This window comes from Prunus persica, chromosome G6, assembly GCF_000346465.2.
Source record: "Prunus persica cultivar Lovell chromosome G6, Prunus_persica_NCBIv2, whole genome shotgun sequence".
NCBI lineage: Eukaryota > Viridiplantae > Streptophyta > Magnoliopsida > Rosales > Rosaceae > Prunus > Prunus persica.
Window position 1 is genome coordinate 8,767,424 of NC_034014.1, and position 14,864 is coordinate 8,782,287.

A 14,864-nucleotide genomic window follows, 5' to 3' on the forward strand; every position below is an offset into this window, starting at 1 on the left:
ACAGTCGAGCTCTCTTTATTCTTGTTGTGGGGCTAATTCGTTGGCATCACTTGGGGCTTGCGATATGGGCTTTATGTCCTAACTTCGGACTCGCGTCTAGTCCCTTCTCGGAGTCGGTTGTTGGTGTTCTTGTTTTCTTTTAGCTACTAGTTTGTGTGGTGGTGTCGCCCTCTGCGCAAGCAAGTCGCAAGAGTTTTGGTTCCGATCTGGTTCTGATTGGGTTCTGGTCTTTTCCTTTCCTCCGTCGTTGATTCAGGTAGTGGTACCCTTGGACTATATGGCCTTTGTGCGTTCTAGGATCTTTGGTGTTGGGCATGATTTTAAGTGGCTAGGGTTAATGGTTGTGCTCTTTGTTCCTCTCTTGACGGTTTCTATCGTGCTGGGGCTTTGGGATTCGGGTGGTGATCGAGATTTTACTATTGTTGAGCAATTTATCTACATAGACGAGTTTGCTATTAAGGTGATGGAGGCCAACCTCGAGGGGTCTCCCAATTTTCCCTGATGTATTCGCCAGAAAGTTTGTTAGGGTCTTGTCATAGGGTTTGTCCCATAAGGTTGTCATAGGAAGGTTTTAATGAGGCCAATGTACCATATCGCTCTTTGTATGTCTTTGGTTCTATGAATGAATTCTTTTTCTATAAAAAAAACGCTACGGGTTCTGTTGCATGTACACAGGTATGGGGACAAGGAAACGCGACACGACAACACGGAAAATCTCAAAAAATAGAACAATGGCTAGGACACTGCAATTAAAATAATAATAAATAATAATAAAATTATAATAATATATACATACATATATATATATATATTTCATATTCAATACTTCAATGTCACATAATTCCATAAAAAAAATAAGTACTCATGTTTATCATCCATACATAATAATTAATACAACATAAAATAAAACATAAATTATCTAAACTCTCAATCTTCTTCAAGCATCTATGTCTTCATTGTTATTGCTATTAGAAAACAACACACCTAGAAAGGGAGAGAAGAAGAAAAGGGAAAGGAACTTGAGGCTGATGTGTGCACAAACGAGATGTGCGACTGAATAGGTGAACTTTAGGTTTAGAAAAGTTATTTTTTACACTTTTAACTCTACTTTTTAAAAATATTTCAAATGTGTTCACCACAGTTTCAAATATTACATTTTGACCCCAATTTTTATTTTCAAAATTTCAAATTGGTCCCTGCTGTGTCCAATCCGTGTCTTGACCTTGTCCAATTCGTTGACCGTGTCCAAAGCGTGTCAGAGGTGTGTCCGAGCCGTGTCGACACTCTGACAATCTTACAATTTAGAGTGTCCGTGCAACATAGGCTACGAGTACTAAGTCGGTGGAGAATAAGGTTTTCTTGCAGCGTCCAACTCCAAGGTGTAAAATTGATCTCGGCGTTGATAACGCATTCTCAAAAAAGCAAGCAAATTTGAATAAATAAGATGCCACCATGAAGGAGAAGGAGAAAGCTGCTGCTGCCATAGAGGAGAAAGTGAAAGCTGTTGCTAATGTCATGGAGAAGAAGGAGACCGTGTCTAATTCGTGGCTTGACTGTGGCCCAACCATGTCTTAACCGTGTCCAATTCGTTGATTGTGTCCAAAGCTTGTCGGAGGCATGTTCGAACCATGTCGACGTGTCGATATGTTCGACACTCCGACATCCTTGCAATTTGGAGTGTCCTTACAGCATAGGCTACGAGCACCTCATTTTCTTTTGCCAAAATTCCAACAACTAAATAAAACCTAGCAAATTATGTTATGGGTTGTTGATTAGATGTTTGGCTCTTGTATTTTGAGAATTAAATTTAGGGTTATGGACTTGTTAAGTTGATTTCAGAGAATTTCTAGAAAGCATTCAATCAACAACCAACCCAAGTCGGGAGAGAATAAGGTTTTCTTGCAGCGTCCAACTCTAAAGCATAAAATTGATCTCAACGTTGATAACACATTCTTTAGAAAGCAAGCAAATTTGAATAAACAAGATGTTGTCATAGAGGAGAGAGAGAAAACTATTGCTGCCATGAAGGAAAATGTGAAAGCTATTGCTAATACCATGGAAAACATTCTTTGTTAAGTTGATTTCAGAGAATTTCTGGAAAGCATTCAATCAACAACCAACCCAAGTCGGGAGAGAATAAGGTTTTCTTGCAGCGTCCAACTCTAAAGCATAAAATTGATCTCAACGTTGATAACACATTCTTTGGAAAGCAAGCAAATTTGAATAAACAAGATGTTGTCATAGAGGAGAGAGAGAAAACTATTGCTGCCATGAAGGAAAATGTGAAAGCTATTGCTAATACCATGGAGAAGGAGACTGTGTCTTGACCGTGTCCCAGCCATGTCTTGATCGTGTCCAAAGTTTGTTGAAGGCTTGTCCAAAGCGTGTTGGAGGAATGTCTGAGCCGTGTTGATATGTCGGCATGTTTGACACTTAGACACTTAGACACTAGCAACTTAGACACTAGCAATTTAGAGTGTCCGTGCAACATAGGCTATGAGCACCTCATTTCCTCTTCCCAAAATTCCAACAACTAAATAAAACATCGCAAGTCATGTTATAGGATGGTTGATTAGATGTTTGGTTCTTGTATTTTGAGAATTATGTTTAGGGTTATGTACTTGTTAAGTTGATTTCAAAGAATTTCTGGCTAGCACACAACCAACAACTAGCCCAAGTTAGGGGAGAATAAGGTTTTCTTGCAATGTCTAACTCCAAGGTGTAAAATTGATTTTGGTTTTGATAACGCATTCTCTGAAAAATAAACAAATTTGAATAAACAAGATGCTGTCATGGAGGAGAAGGTGAAAGCTATTGCTAATGCCATGGAGAAGAAAGATACTGCATTCAATCTATGTCTAAACCGTGTCCCAGCCATGTCTTGATCATGTCCAATCTGTTGATTGTGTCTAAAGCGTGTCTGAGCCGTGTCGACGTGTCAGCATGTTTGACACTTCGACACTCTCGCAATTTGGAGTGTCCATGCAACATAGGCTACGAGCACCTCATTTTCTCTTCTCAAAATTATAACAACAAAATAAAACCTAGCAAATCATGTTATGGGGTTGGTTAGATGTTTGATTCATATATTTTGATAATTAGGTTTAGGGTTATGGATTTGTTAAGTTGATATTAGAGAATTTCTAGCAAGCATACAACCAACAATCAGTCTAAGTTAGGGGAGAATAAGGTTTTCTTGCAGCGTCTAACTTCTAGGTGTAAAATTGACCTCGGCGTTGATAAGGCAATCTCTGAAAAGCAAGAAAATTTGAATAAATATGATGCTGCCATGGAGGAGAAGGAGAAGTTGCTGTTGTTAATGCAATGGAGAAGAAATAGACCGTGTCCAATCCCTTGTCCTGACTGTGTCCCAACCATGTTTTGACTGTGTCCAATCTGTTGACCGTGTCTAAAGCTTGTCGAAAGCGTGTCCAAAGTGTGTCTGAGGAATGTTTGAGCTGTGATAATGTGTTGGCGTGTTTGACACTTAGACACTCTAGCAATTTGGAGTGTCCGTGCAACATAGGTTACGGGCACCTCATTTCCTTTTCCCAAAATTTCAACAACCAAATAAAACATAGCAAATCATATTATGAGGTTGTGGATTAGATGTTTGGTTCTTGTATTTTAAGAATTAGGTTTAGGGTTATGGACTTGTTAAGTTGATTTCAGAAAATTTCTGATAAGCACACAACCAACAATCAGCCCAAGTCGGGAGAGAATAAGGTTTTCGTGCAGTGTCTAACTCCAAGGTGTAAAATTGATCTCAACGTTGATAACACATTCTCTGAAAAGCAAGCAAATTTAAATAAAAAAGATGCTGCCATGAAAGAGAAGGAGAAAGCTGTTGCTGCCAAGGAGAAGAATGTGAAAGATGCTACTAATGCCATAGAAAAGGAGACTGTGTCCAATCCGTGTCTTGACCATATCCTAATCCATTTACCGTGTCTAAAGTGTGTAGGAGGCATGTCCAAAGCTTGTCAGAAGCATGTCCGAGCAGTGTTGACGTGTCGGCATGTTCGACACTCCGACACTCTAGCAATTTAGATTGTCCTTGTAATATATGCCACGAGCACCTCATTTCCTCTTCTCAAAATTTCAACAACTAAATAAAACATCGCAAGTCATGTTATAGGGCTATTGATTAGATGTTTGGTTTATGTATTTTGATCATTAGATTTAAGGTTATGGACTTGTTAAGTTGATTTCAGAGAATTTCTGGCAAGCACACAACTAGCCCAAGTTATAGGAGAATAAGGTTTTCTTAATTGATCTCGGCTTTGGTAACACATTCTTTGAAAAGCAAGCAAATTTGAATAAACAAGATTCTGTCATGGAGGAGAAGAAGAAAGTTGCTGCTACCATGGAGGAAATGGTGCACGCAGTGGCTAATGCCATGGAGAGGAAAGAGACCATATCCAATCTGTGTCTTGACCGTGTCCAAAGCTTGTTTGAGTCGTGTCGACATGTTGGCGTATTTGACACTCAGACACTCTAGCAATTTGGAATGTTCGTGAAACATAGGCTACGAGCACCTCATTCTCTCTTCCCAAAATTCAAACAACCAAATAAAACCTAGCAAATCATGTTATAAGGTTGTTAATTAGATGTTTGGTTCTTGTATTTTGAGAATTAGGTTTAGGGTTATTGACTTTTTGATTTTAGAGAATTTATGGCAAGCACACAACCAACAACCAACCTAAGTCGGGGGAGATTAAGATTTTCTTGTAGCGTCCAACTCCAAGCGTAAAATTGATCTCGGCATTGAGAACGCATTCTCTAAAAAGCAAGCAAATTTGAATAAACAAGATGTTGTCATGGATGAGAAGGAGAAATATGATGCTCCATGGAGGAGAATGTGAAAGCTATTGCTGATGCCATGGAGAAGAAGGAGAAAGCTGTTGTTGCTGACATGGAGAATGATAAGGAGAAAGTTATTGTTCTTGACATGGAGAAAGAGAAGGCATATGAAAAAGTTGTTGTTGCTGCCATGGAGAAAAAGTAGAAAGTTGTTGTTGCTGACATAGAAACTAAGTATGAGAAAGTTGATGCTTCTGACATGGAGACAGAGAAGGCTGGTGGTACAGATGATGATGAGCCTACAAAGCATAAAGCATTGGTGCCCCTGTACAGCTTAGTTTTTTTTTTTTAATTCAAGAAAATACATGTCCTCTGTCTTCTTTTTCTGCAAAACTTGTCCCCTTGCTTTGAAGTAATTTTAGATTTGTGGTACTGAAATGCATAAAAAACTTTGGTAAATGCAAAGAACATAGGGTCTGATGGTAAATCCATATCTACTTGTAAAAATCTAGTTTGAGCTCTAGCTTTCTCTTCAAGTTGATAGAAGGGTTGGAAAACGTGAAGACGTCGAATGCTCCGACGAGCCAATTTTATGCAATGGAAGAATTTCTTGAGTGAAGCTCAGGCAATGAGTTTGGGATTACGTTCAGTGTAGCGGCCTCTTGGACATCTTGCTAGAACGATGGAAGAGGTATGTTTTTAGTTTGCAGAACATTTTGCCCTCACAAGGACGAACACCAAGAAATTTTCATCGATCCAAATGAGGTTCTGGAAATCAAAATGACCAGATTTCTCTTAGTTGGAAAACTAATCATGAACAAATCCTACAACAAGGAGTGGGTCAAATGGATCTTTAGTAACTTATGGCTCCCGAAAGCCCATGTCACCATTGTAGATTAGATCATGATAGTTTTCTTTTACTTTCAACACACAAAATGAACGTTGGGTTATATTAGGAGGAGGACTATGGCTATTTGATGGCTATCTTTTGCTATTAGCAAAAGCAAACGATGCCACAAATTCAGCATGGATTAACTTTTCAAGAAATGAGTTTTGGGTCCAAATTACGGGGTTACCGCTAGCTTATATAATAAGAAAAATGGGCAGTATCATAAACGAAACGTTGGGTACTTACATTGTGACTTATCAGAGCAAAAAGCGAGATTGCTTTGAAAATTATCTACGGATTAGGGTGTTGCTGGATTTATCCAAGACTTTTCGACGCAGTCTTTTACTGCGTCTTAACAAGGATCTAGTGGAAGTTGTACTTTGGCATGAAAAGATACCAATCACCTGTTACCTTTGCGACATGGTTGGCACACTAAGGTATCTTGCACACTTATTGCACAATTTGCAGGTGATGATAAATCCAAACCCTATGGTTGGAGGCTAATGACAACATGTCTAGAAGGAACCTTAAGAAGCCCAATTTGGTAAGCCTACCAATTGTGGCGAGATTGCCTGTTAATAGAGTAGATCATGCGATGATTGATGTTGAATACTCAGGAAGGAATCAAGCACAATTTCTCAACCCGACGGTACCATGTTTGGCCCATAATCTCGCACCTTCCAATTGTTACATTTTGTTCTAAGTGTTGAGTTTTCCCAAGAAGAACCAATGAAGATTGTCTTTAATAACCCTTAGCTCATGCATGAGATTTAAATGTAGGAGTTGACTGGAATTCTAGGGGTTTAATGGAGAATTCTGTAAAGATATTTGGGAAAACATGACTCCCTCTTTATCTCCCTCCATCGACAGCTCGACCTTAAATTTAGCATGTGAGGGCCATTTGGGCCTTCCTGAGCTGGGCTAGATTGCCTGTTTGGATAATGAGACCTCTTTTAGGCCCGAGACGCCCATTATGATTGGCATGCAAAATTCTGTGTGGAATTAAATCCACTAGATTCTAATCCCTTCAACATGGGTCCAATTATCCAATGAACAAGTTGAGGTCCATCAACACGCAACTACCCATACCGCAGAATTAGGAAACCAAGCGGATCCCAGGATAGACATGTTATTGGAAGTGAAATTGATACAATAATCAATACCATAAGAAAACGAGTGATTATTGGAAATGCCTTGGCCTCCAGCGCTCCAGCGGCTAAACGAGCTTATACTCAAAGGGAAGTTACGCCATGTTTCTCAACGGCGGCGACTGACCATGTTCAGTCCCGCCGAGACCAATGAGCATCATAAGTTAGAACTATCAGGGGCTTGGGAATCCCCGGACAGTTCAGGCTCTACATCAGCAAGCTGATGTTCAAGATCTCATTGTTGTGTTTTTATGTGACTCACTGCAGCAAAACACAGGTTGACTCTATTAATCATATTTTGGATTTTGATAATTTCTTTTATGTTGATTCTATTGGTAGATCTGGAGGAATTTGTTTGTTTTGGAAGGATGATATTGATATCCATATTCGGTCTTCTTCTTAACATCATGTGGATGCAGAGGTAGGAGGGATGAGTGATACTTAGCATTGGTGTTTTACTGGTTTCTATGGTTTTCTTGCGACAAAAGATATGCATAAGTCATGGCAGTTGTTACGCCAGTTAGCTAGTCAGTCTTCTCTACCTTGGCTTTGCTTCGGTGATTTCAATAAGCTATTAAACTCAAGTGAGAAGGAAGGAGGTGCTTGTAGACCAATAAGGCAAATGCTTGATTTCCAAGAAGCTATTTCTAATGCTAAAATGAAGGACTTAGGGTATGACGACAATCTATTTACTTGGTTTAGTACACGTAGTGGTGGTATAAAAGAGAGACTTGATCGTGCACTGGCGAACTATGAGTGGAAACTTTTGTTCCTGGGTGCAAGAGTCATACATCTTGAGTCAAAAAACTGAGACAACTTACCAATTCTCATATCACCATCCCGACCAAAGTTGCCGAAGATACAGATAAGCCTTCTTTTCCTTTGAATATGCAGGGCTTTAGCATGATGAGTGTGATAATGTGGTTGTGGAAGCCTAGCACATTGACAACGTCAGCACCCCTATGTATTGAGTAGTTGAAAAGATTAAAACCACACGGGTAAACATTTTGAAATGGCATCAAGCTACTTATGGGCAGACGAAGAAACGTATTGCAATCATTCGCACCCAATTAACTAATTTAAGCACCCAACCCTGGAATGAAGAAATTATTGGGGCCCGAAATGCTCTCACTAAGGTGTTAGACACCCTTTTAGCTATAGAAGAAGCTTATTGGAAACAGCAGTCCATGAAGTCTTGGCTAAAAGAGGGCGATCAAAACACCCGATTTTTCCATCAACAAGCCAACAAGAGACGAGCAAGGAATCGTATCCTGGGGCTTCATGATAAAGATGAGGGATAGCAAGAGGAGAAACATGGTATTAGTAAAGTTGTCACTGATTATTTTTAAGATATTTTTACCTCTCAACAGGTAGAAGCTTATGAAGTTGCTTTGAATGCAGTAAATCCAAGTGTTACTACTTCTATGAATTATGCCTTGCTTGCGAACTTTACTGATTTAGAAAAGAAAGTTTATTTCATATGTACCCAAAAAAGTCACCGGGGCATGATGGTATGCCCTATTTTTCCAAAATTTTTGGCACATTGTTGGCTCTGATGTGACTATTGATGTCAAGAATTTTCTATCCACAGGCAGGTTGCTCAGCAGGATCAATTATACACATATTGCCTTTATCCCTTAGACTTAACGACCGAATGAGATGAGTCAGTTACATCCTGTTAGTCTTGCTAACAAGTTGAAAGTTGTCATGCCCCGATGTAATTTCCCCAAATCAAAGTGATTTTATTAATAGCCGGTTGATTTCTGATAACACATTATTGGCTGTAGAGATTGCACATTTTATGCATCAACGAAAACCCTTAAAATTGATATGAGCAAGGCTTATGATCGCATTGAATGGGGTTACTTGGAAAAATGATGCTTAAGCTTGGGTTTGTTGAACGATGGGTTCACATTGTCATGCTCTGTGTTCTTACAATTTCTTACTCTTTTCTTGTTAATGATTCCACCCATGGTTATTTACATCCTTTGCCTGGGTTACGCCAAGGGGATCCCTTATCACCGTACCTTTTTCTTCTGTGTGTTGAGGGCCTCTTTGCTTTGATTGAGCAACATGAACAAGATGGTCCACTCAAAGGCGTCACCATTTGCCGATCTACTCCTATTGTGAGTCACCTCCTTTTTGCAGATGATAGCTTCTTTTTCGCCCGGGCTACAATGAAGGATTGTGAGAAAATTATAGATATTCTACAACAATATAAGAGGGCATCAGGTCAAAAGGTAAACCTACATAATAGTGTCATGTGCTTCAGCTGGAATGTGAAAAGACCTCAACAAGATTCACTCTCCTCTTTATTGAGAGTATCTAGAGTCGAGCACCATGATGTTTATCTTAGGCTTCCTTTAATTGTCGGTAGATGGATTGGTGCTCATTTTAATTATATTAAGGAACGTCTGTGGAAGCGATTACAGAGTGGGAAAGACAAATTACTAAGTGGGGCTAGAAAAGAGATTCTGATTAAAGTTGTGGCCCAAGAAATACGCATTTACACAATTGTTTTCTTTTACCAAAATATTTTTGTGATGATTTAAACAGGATAGTGGCTGCCTTTGACAAAATAGCTCAGACGACAAGAGAAAAATTCACTAGTTGGCTTGGGAGATACTTTGCGCACCAAAGGAGGAGGGAGGGCTTGGATTTCGAACCTTGCATGCTTTCATTCTTGCTCTTTTGCAGGAACAGGGCTAGCGACTAATCCAACATCCTGAATCCTTGCTAGCAAGAGTGTTTAAAGCAAAGTATTTTCCATACTTTTCTTGGATATGGTTTTGCCCGCTAACTCTTCCCCTGATTTTTAGAGTATTTTTGTGGCACGATGAGTTATTTGTTCGGGGTCGAGGTGGCAAGTTGGCACAGGAGACCACATTGATATATGGCGTGATCACTGGGTACCTAGACCTAGTAGCTTTCGAATTTTTTCACCTAAACGTGCTGATTGTTCTCTAAGTTATGTTGCAGATCTTATAAACAACAAAGAAAATGCAGGATGTTCCCTTTTTACTGAGTCTATTCTTTATTGAGGATGTGGATGCTATTAGAGAGATTTCATTGAGCTAGCAGCGACCTTCAGATGTTTTGACATGACATTATGACCAGAAAAGTCAATTCACTGTTCGTAGTGCGTACCATGTGGTGCCATCCTGTGTCATAACTATGGAAAACCTTTTGGAAGGCTAAGGTGCCTGTGAAAGTCCGTATGTTCTGGTGTCGTGTATCTCTGGATATTTTACCGACCTAAGAGAAGTTGCTTTGTAAACATGTTTATGTCGATCTAGGTTGCCTCTTTTGTGGTGCTCCTCTTAAAACTGCACTTCACATGCTACGTGACTGCTCTTTTGCAATCACTACTTGGGTGGCTTCACATTTGGGTGTTGTAGCTGGGGCAAATGGTAGACTCAAACTCCAAGCATGGATCAACACGACGATAGGCTCTCTCTCTCTTTAAATGATCTTCCCTTGTTTTTTATGATTGGCTAGGGCTTGTGGGAAGCTCGAAACTCTTTATTGTGGAGGAATACGAAATGCCCACTTGATATTGTGACTCAAAATTCTATGCACGAGTTACTTGAATTTACATGTGCCAACGGAAATACTCAACCATGCACAGAGGCCTCATCTAGATTTGTAAAGTGGTCTACACCACATGGCCAATCCCTTAAGGTTAATGTTGATGGTGCATGGAACCAAAAGGATAAGGTGGGTGGTGTGGGCATTGTTATACGTACTCACAAGGCCAGTTCATTGTTAGAAAGGCCAAAAGATTTGACAATGTTCTTTTGGCTCCACATATTGAAATTTTGGCGGCAAGAGAAGGAGTGGCGTTTGTGACAGAAAAGGGTTTTACACAAGTTTCTTTTGAGAGTGATTCCCTCCAAATTATTTTGTCTTTTTTTTCTCCGTTACTGGATAGATCCACATTGGTCAAGTTGTGGAAGATACAAAGTTTATGATGTCCTCAATCAATGGAGATGGTTTTGCCCATACTCGCCGTAATGCCAACTCAATTGCTGACCGCATCACTCGCTTTGCTCTTCATGTTGGGACCTCGCTTACTTGGTTTGAGGAACCCCTATATTTTATAGTTGATCTTTTATTTGAGGATTGTAACTTGTAGTTTTTTCGGGTATAATTTGAGGGGGACCAGGAGAAGGGGGCCACTCTATCGGAGGTAAGGCTTCTGCTTCTATTTTGTGGTTGAGTGGGTACGGCTACTTAGTTAGTCCAACGTTCGAGCCCATTGGTGTAGAGATACTCGCCTAATCCCCGACAACATAGCCTGATTTTCATAGTTGTTACTCGTCCTTATCAAATAAAGTACTATGGCTATTCTCTCAACCAATATATATATATATATATATATGGTTTGAGATTAGGTATAGTTACCTTGTAATTTCAATGCATTGAGTTTCAAGAAAGAATCTGGTTTGAGATTAGGTATAGTTACCTTGTAATTTCAATGCATTTGAGTTTCAAGATTGGACCTGATCTTGATTATGGGGTTTTACATGGCAATGATGAATTTGATCCCATGAGTTCTTGAGTTTTTATGACCCCAAAAAAAAAAAAAACTACGAGCACCAACTTGTTTATCAACTTTTTAATACCAACATATGTGGCACATGACATGACAACCCATGTCATTTGGTTTAATTTCATATCTTGTTCCAAAAAAGAATTTCATCCAGCACAAATAATAAATAATAAAAAAGAGTGCTGCTAAACGAACCCTAAAATTAACTTAGTACACTCTACTACTAAACTATTTATTAAATTACTAATTTATCCTAATATAAGATGATCAAACAAGATATATTAAATTGTGAAACAAATGTAATTTTAATAAGCACACTCTAATTTTTATAAGAAAGGGTCACGAAATGGCGAAGCCATGAGGAAAATAGGCAGACAAACACTTATGAACCTCCATTGCTTCTCAAGCCTCCTCTTCTCTCCAATAATACCAAACCCACTTCAAAAACCACCACCATCATCAACCACCCAGGCTCTTCTTGGGTTTTGGGCCCATTCTTCTCCCTCTTCCTTCACCACTACCACCATTTTTTAGAAACAGAAAGCATCAAATATCCCAATAAAGACTCAAAAGATTCTTGAGCAGTTTAGACTCAGAAAACTCAAACTTCTGCAAACTTTTGCAATTGTATTAGGTTCAAAGTTACAAAAAGCATACTTCTTATAGGTTATTTGTGCTATAGCTGCTAAGACAGAAAGAGAAGGTTCAAAGACCAAGTATCCACAAGCTCCTATGTACCAATACATGATACAGCAGTAGGGGAGCCTAATAAGAAACAGATTTTATCCGTTGCCAACACAAAATTTTAGCATAATAAACTCTCACAATGGGGTGGAAGCACACAAACATTTGACTTGGCATAGCAAATAGATTTTAAATTACATTTAAAGCAAATGTAATTTTCATATATTGAATTGTGATAGATTGTATTAGGGGTATTTTGGTAGTTAAGTAATGTATACTTAGTTAATTTTATAATTTAATTTAAATACTAAAGTATACTTAGATCATAAAGTGTACTCAGATAATTTTAGAGTTCGTTTAGCAGCACTAAAAAAAAAAAAAAAAAGGCACAACAATTTTATATCTAGGGTTAAACCCTTTGTGATTTAGCATTAAACCCTCCTTCCTCTCCAAAAAAAAACCCTAGAAATTCCGTAGTCCTTCCATTGAAGAATTAAGGCTCTCATCCCACCATTCTACACTGCCGCGACAACTTGAGCAATTTTTTATCACTTGATTTTTAGTGCTCTAAACTTAGGTTTTATGATAAATAAATAAAAACCAAGTTCTGCAGAATTGACTCCAGCAATCGCGACACAAGACTTGCAATCATCACATAAACAAAAAAATCCCTTTAAAAAGGGAAAAATAGTCATTGATTCATATACATACAAATATACACGCAAATACTCCCACAATAGCCATAAGCTTAATTGGCAGCAAATGATTTTTTTTTTTTCTTTTCTTGTTGGACAAACAATCACATGCGTTGATACATAATTGGACGCCCTGTTCAACTTCTAGGGTTTTTCAGAGGTGAAAGAGGAAGGACGTAGGAGATGAGTTTAATGCTTTCAAAATCGAAAATATATTAAAATTTTATTGGATATTGTGAGCAGTGGCGGATGTAGGAATATTACCTCATGGGGTGAGTGGCATAAGTCTTTTGAGACATATATTATTTTAATTAAAAATATTAAAAATAATACAATATAATTCAGTTGAAATACTAATTCTTATTGGACCAAAAAAAATTGTCATTTGAGCATAATAATAAATCCTAAAAATATTAAATGCTCAATTGTTCATAATTCAACATCAAAGGAAGAACTCAATTCATTCACTAAATTAGATAGTTAATTAGGTCTGCATGGTAAATAAAATAACATAAAACATTTTGCAGCTCATAAAACGCGGCGTTTCCTTTAAAATAATTTTAATCATTCCTTTTTTCTTTCTTTTAAAATTCGGATAGGGGTAGCGTGTCAAAAGACCAATTCAACAGCACTGCCTCAAAAACGATGCATTCCAATCAAATTAAGAATAAGACTGAATGAACGACGTCGATTGGTTAAATAAAACCTTAGAAAGATTATAAAATAAAAAAATAGCACGGTTGTTTTTTCTTCTTCTTCTTCCCTCAGATACACGTCTCACAAAGCCGCAAAGCCACGTTGTTTTGCCCAAACTGCCAAGAAAAACCAGGGACCTCCAAGCCAAACTCAGGGCTACCATGGGGTCAATTGACCCCTTTTTTTCCTTGGTACCTCCGCCCTGATTGTGAGCCTAGTAAAAAATAATAAAATATTCCCACAGAAAAAGAAAAGTAACAAAATATATAAGTATATGACTAAAGTTGATTGGATACGCTCTGGTACCACTGAATTTTTGAAGCAATTGTAATCAACCAAAAATTCGTAACTAATTCGGGATGGTTTGTGAAAACAAATATCTGAAAACTACTCAACAACAACTTCCGGACTGCTAAAGTTATTTTGATAGTAGTTCAAACTGGAAAGGATTTGTTCAATATAAATGAGTTTGCTATAAAATAAAAAAACAGATGATATCTTTCTATTAGTGACAAAGATAGTATTTGAAATTTGAACGCAAGTTCTAGATTTAATAACAAACAAATTTATAGATAGGAAAGATTTGCATCTCAAATAATTAAAGAAGTTACAAATTTAAACATTTTACGTCTATCGTTTTAAGGAGCACGAATTATAAGAGAGCTTTTTCGTTTTACGGCATTACCATACCTCTGGAAATTAAACTCTTCTATATCCATTATTCTCTATTTTTTTTTCTTTTTTGATTGGTATTAATAATCACACATATCTTTTAAATAAAAATTGAAATAAAATCCATTGGATAGGAGTGTGAATCCAGTTCTAAGTGTGATGCACGACATCAGGTACCGTACTGGGATAATGTAACACCATGTACACTGACAGTCTAGTGTTATAAGTTTACTTTAATTATTGTAGGATGTGAGACTGAAGTTGTATGATAAGTTTGCAAAAATTATTACAGGTGTATTAATATTAGGTCTTGGGACAAATATGGGCTTAGAAAAAGTGACTAGAGTATGTGTGCTCTCTACTCTTTATCCGAGTTCGAATGTCTCTCCCCATAATTTAGATTAATTTAGAATAGAATGTCGCTTCTATAAAATAAAAAAAAAAAATAAGTATTGAGTCAACAATTTAGGGATAAAAGTGTTCTTTTTTATTTTATATTTTAATACAAGCGATATAAAAAGGGATAATTTGAACACGGGACCTCAGGCATAGGGTTAATTGTTTACTCAAAATAAATAAATAAATGCTCCTATTGAGTTACAAACTCCCCATTTTAGGGATTAGAGTTTAGATACTTACCTTAATATATATCCGATGTTAATTTAATTAACAAATTCCCGTTTGCTTGTGTCTCAGGTTTCAAATTCCTTCGTTACTTCTTTTGCCAA